This window comes from Mobula birostris, chromosome 17 (genome assembly GCF_030028105.1).
Source record: "Mobula birostris isolate sMobBir1 chromosome 17, sMobBir1.hap1, whole genome shotgun sequence".
NCBI lineage: Eukaryota > Metazoa > Chordata > Chondrichthyes > Myliobatiformes > Myliobatidae > Mobula > Mobula birostris.
The window spans coordinates 53255580-53261579 of NC_092386.1; positions in this window are offsets into that span (position 1 = coordinate 53255580).

Consider the following 6000-nt stretch of genomic DNA (forward strand, 5'->3'; position numbering starts at 1 on the left):
CAATGTATCATGGATATAGGTGGGAAGAGGTTGTACTAAAGGGGACAAGATGGAGTTGAGTTATATGGATACAAGACCTGTAGGGCAGGAGCAGGCAGAAACAATGTACCGACCAGGGCAGTTCAGTTTGTGCATCATGGGTAAGAGGTAAAAATGAGAAATATGGGGTTGAGGAATAATGAGGTTGGAGGCCGTAGGGGGGAAATCTGCAGAGGTGATGAGTTCAGTGATGGAGTGGAGATACTGCCTTGATGATCCTTGGAGGAATTGTAGTTCAGAAATAAGTAAGGGGGGTTTTATCAAAGAGCAACTGCAAACCTCTGCAAGGTAGAGTCCTCATTTAGAGATTAGCAGTACAAAGAATGAGCAGTTTCAAGTTCCTGTGTGTCAACGTCTCTGAAGGTCTATCCTGGGCCCAACATATTAATGCAATTACCAAAAGACACAACTGTGGCTATATTTCGTCAGGAGTTTGAGGGAACTTGGTATGACACCGAAGACTCTTGCAAATTTCTACAGATGTACCATGGACTGCATTCTAACGATATAGAGGGGTGACTGCACAGGATTGGAAATAGCTGCAGAAAGTTGTAAACTCAGCCAGCTCCATCATGGGCTCTAGCCTCCCTGCATCAAGGATAGCTTCAAAAAGCAATGCCTCAAAAAGACAGCATCCAGCACTAAGGACCCCATTGCGCAGGACATGCCCTCTTCTCATTGCTACCATCAAGAAGGAGACACAGGAGCTTGAAGGCACATTCTGGGAATAGCTTCTTCCTCTCTGCCACCAGATTCTGAATGGTCACTTACACTACCTCAATCTCTTACTCTCTTTTTGCACCACCTATTTAATTTAATTTTTAAAAAATACTTCCTTCTCTAATTTATAGTTTATTATTATTATGCATTGCAATGTATAGCTGCTGCAAAGCAACAAATTTCATGACTTATGCTGGTAATATTAAATGTGATTCTGATTCTGAGAGGTCAATCCACCAGACAACAATGGTACTGTCCTCACCTGCACATGAGTTTGCAATCAGTGTGGCGAGAGTGGAGAGCAGTGCGTGCTTTCAAATTGAGCTTGAATTAGGTGAGGGGAGTGGTGAAGTTGAGACTGTTCAGTATCCGTCAGCAGTTAGAAGCATGGAGCCAAAGTGGGATCTAAAGGTGGTGAGGGCCAGAGTGGAATGTGGAGTTGGCAGATGGTAGAAGCTGTATTAACTTCTATTTTTCCAAGAAGTATAAAGTGGGCAGGGTGCATTTAATTAACTTAATTCCCTAAATTTGTATTCTCATTTACTAACACCAAGGATCAAACATATACAATCCAAGAAAAAAGATCACTGATATTAATCTTCACTTCCCATAGAAGTAAACAAGAAAGCACAGTACAGGTTTCCCCTGCCATCCGAAGGTAGAGCGTTCCTATGAAACGGTTCGTAAGCCGGAATGTCATAAAGCGAAAAAGCAATTACCATTTATTTATATGGGGAAAACTTGTGAGAGTTCGCAGACCCAAAAATAACCTACCAAATCATGCCAAATAACACATAGAACCTAGAATAACAGTAACATATAGTAAAAGCAGGAATGATATGATAAATACACAGCCTATATAAAGTAGAAATACTTCTCTACAATCATTGCCGCACTGTTCTCCATAGCGAAAATCTCACGCAAGCGCTCTCGGCAGAAAGATGGCGCAGGCACTCTCGGCAAAAACACTTCCTTCAGTAACCTTTAAACTATGAAGCTGCCAAATCATACCAAATAACGCATAAAAATACATAGCCTATATAAAGTAGAAATAATGTATGTACAGTGTGGTATCACTTACCGGAATCGAGAAGACAGCGAGCACACTGATGATGGTGTGTTAGGCTGAGTCATCGGAGGTTGGGGTGGTGCAGTGGCCCCCAACCTCCGGGCAGCGACCAATACCGATCCGCGAAGAATGCAGGGGTACAGCGGTAGCCGGGACGCACCCAGCACATTTTTAAGAAAAGAGCCGAAATAAACAAGCTAATTGATTAGGTGCCGCCCGGCAGGTAAATTTTGGCCCAGATCAGAAGTGACACAATTGGCAATCACTTCTGATTATTTGTTTATTTTGGCTTTTTTCTTAAAGATGTGCTGGGTGCGTCCCAGCTACCGCTGCATTCTTCGCGGATCTGTATCTATCCGCGGCCCGGGGGTTGGAGTGGTGGGACACTGGGGTGTCATCTATCGTCATCTGTTTCCATCAGGGCAGGCAGATCATCTTCTTCTATGTCCACCTGTCTTAATGTTGAAGGTCGGGGTTCGTCCTCTGCTGTGGCTGATGCGGAAGGCTTGCTTGACTGCTAGCCTCGCGCATTTTTCTATCATACAGTTCTTTGTAAGCACTCAAACCATCCTGCAAATATGCGCTATACCGATGTACCCTTTCAAAATTAAAGTCGTACTTTATCATTGCAGCAAACATCTCACGCAGTTGCTTCACATCCAGTTCCTAGATGGCTTCACTTTCAGTCCGTTTGCTACTGCATTCGTTTTCGATTGTTATCCTTTCCTCTTCCAATTGCATCAGCTCTTCATCTATCAGTTCTTGGTCATGGGGTGCCAAAACCTCTTCAACATCATCTTCGTCAACTTCCACAAAACAAACTCACTTTGTCCTTACTTTGTTCACCATGATCGAAATGCTTAATTATGTCTAGTTTTACACTAAGTGTAAAACCCTTACAATCTCTTTTAGGCTTTTCCGATAACTTAGAACTCATCTTGCAAACGGCTGCTCACAGGCACGTGTTTAAGCAATGCCGGCGAGAATGCCGTTCCGAATCCGGGGGAGAGCGGCTGCTCAGGGCGCGCGCTGCCTTTTATCGCGCGCTGCTTTTTTTCGTACACTACCTTTTCTCATAACAGTGAAAACACCTTCTGTTAGCGAAAACAGGGAATTAATGTAGGCCTTTCGTAACAGTGAGGTTTCATAAAGCGAACGTTCGAAAAGCAGGGGGACACATGTACTGCTAATTTTTTAGTGTTAGGACTTCAGACATGGAAGATTTTTTTGAAACACTTGTTCAACACTTGCTCTGCCTTCCCTTCAGATCACTGAACCAGGACTCGGCAAGACCTCATCATGACACGGTCATTCCAGAATAGGCACCAGCAGCAGTTGACATTAGGACAACATTGGTGCAGCCAGCGTTCAGTGAACTGTAATTGAACAGACAGATAGCTACTCTGGAAAGATACACAGATTTTGACCACAGACCGTAGGACATAGGAGCATAATCAGGCCATTCGGTCCATCGAATCTGCTGCGCTATTTGATCATGGCTGATCCATTTCCCATTCTCCTGCCCTTTTCCTGTAACCTTTCACACCCTGACTAATGAAGAACCTATCAACTTCTGCTTTAGATACACCCAATGACCTGTACTCCATAGCTGCCTGTGGCAATGAATTCCACAGATTCAACACCCTCTGACTAAAGAAAATCCTTCTCATCTCCATTCTAAATGGACATCCCTCTACTCTGAAGTTGTGCTTCTGGTACTAGATTCCCCCACTACAGGAAACATTCTTTCCACACACACTCTATCTATTACTTTCAATAATCAATAGGTTTCAATAAGATACCCTCCCCCTCTTTCTTCTAAATGCCAGGAAGTAAGGCTAAGCAGCCCCATGTGCGAAACCTTGTCAAAGGCTTTCTGAAAATCCAAGTACACAATATACACCAATTCTCCTTCATCTATCCAGCTTGCTATTTCCTCAAGGAACTCCAATAGGTCTGTCAGGCAAGATTTTCCCTTCAGGAAATCTTACTGACTTTGTCCTGTTTTTTCTTGTACCTTGAAACCACATCCTTAACAATCAACTCCCAACATCTTCCCAACCATCGAGGCCAGCTTAACTTTCTTCCGCCTCCCTCCCTTTTTGAAGAATGGGGTGACATTTGCAATTTTCCAGTTCTCCAGAACCATGCCAGAAATAGTCGATTTCTTGAACAATCATTATTAATGACTCCACAATCTCTTCAGCTATCTCTTTCAGAGTCCTGGAATGTAGTCCATCTGGCCCAGATGGAGAGAGGGCGGGAAATGAAGATAATACAGAGAGAGAAGTTGTTTCAATGCCAGATGTTTCATCGACTAAAATACTGTGCTAATCCATATCAGAGCAAAGCATGGGGATGATAGTTAGGTGGAGAGAACCAGGCTAGAGATAGGAGGTCAATTCACAGGAGTGCATCGTGACAACATCAGCTTGGTAGCTAAACACAGGTAACAGATTTTCATAGGTTTTAAATTAATAATCACAATATGGACTATGACTAAAAAAAATAATTGTCACTCAAATATTTAGTCTCCATCAAGCTTCTGAACATCTCCCCGTCATGAACTACCTATTAATTTACTTGACTTCTTTCAGATTGAAAGTAAATATTAATTTACATTTCTGGAGAGTATTCACTTGTTTGAGAAAAAGGATCAAAGTATTTAGATTGTGAGTAAGGATGCTTTATTTACAGTTAAGAGTCAAAGAGGCGTGATCATTACCGAATTAACAATCCGTTGTTAATTGAGTTGAGGCACGATCCACTGCTTGGACACTGGCTCCTATAGACTGGAAAGGCAGGGTGTCGGAACTAGAGGCAAGGGTCAGGCCAATTTCACTCGCACTCCCACAAAGTTCATTCCTCTCTCCGCGACACTGAGGCTGTGAGACTACCCGGGCTGCTGTGCTTCGCGTCTGCAAGCTTCACAGCGATTTGCTCCGCTAATATGATGAACTGGGCCTACTCCAGGCTGCTCTGAGGATTAAGATCTAAGGGCTCGATTTGGTTCAGAATGCCTTTGCTCATGTCTATTGCTTGCATGATTTGCATTTTCTTCTCTTTCTTCGAGCATTAGGTGTTGGTCTTTATTTTTTCTAATTGGTTCTTTTGGGTTTCTTGCTTTGTGGCTACCTGTAAGCAGGCAAATTTCAAGGTTGTATAATTTATACTTACTTTTATAATAAGTGTACTTTGAATCTTTGAATACTGTTAAGCTTACCTACCACTAATCGAATTTAGTGGTTACAATTCTGGCTACAGAGAACAATCAACCATGAGGGTTTTGGTAGGTAATCTTACAGGTAACTAAACCACATCAATTATCTTACAGGGGGCTCAGATAACAGAACAACAGTTGCTCTGAGAATACTGTTCTATAGATTTAATCCTGAAAAAAACCTTGGGCTCTCCTCCAGAATGTAGAAAAGTTTGACAGGTTTATTATTTTGACTATCTATAGAAACATAGAAACACAGAAAACCTACAGCACAATACAGGCCATTTGGCCCACAAAGCTGTGCCGAACATGTCCTTACCTTAGAACTATCTAGGCTTACCCATAGCCCTCTATTTTTCTAAGCTCCATGTATCCATCCAGCAGTCTCTTAAAAGACCCTATCGTTTCCACCTCCACCACCACCACCGACAGCCCATTCCACGCACTCACCACTCTTCGCGTAAAAAACTTACTCCTAACATCTCCTCTGTACCTACTTCTAAGCACCTTAAAACTATGCGCTCTGGTGCTAGCCATTTTAGCCCTGGAAAAAAGCCTCTGACTATCCACATGATCAATGCCGCTCATTATCTTGTACACCTCTATCAGGTCACCTCTCATCCTTCGTCGCTCCAAGGAGAAAAGGCCGAGTTCACTCAACCTATTCTCATAAGGCATGCTCCCCATTCCAGGCAACATCCTTGTAAGTCTCCTCTGCACCCTTTCTATAGTTTCTATGTCCTTCCTGTAGTGAGGCGACCAGAATTGAGCACAGTACCCCAAGTGGTGTCTGACCAGGGTCCTATATAGCTGCAACATTACCTCTTGGCTCCTAAACTCAATCCCATGGCTGATGAAGGCCAATGCACTGTATAGAGTCATATAGTGCCTTGTAAAAGTATTCAGCCCCCAACCTTTTGTTCACATAAGTTTGTATTACAACCAGGGATTT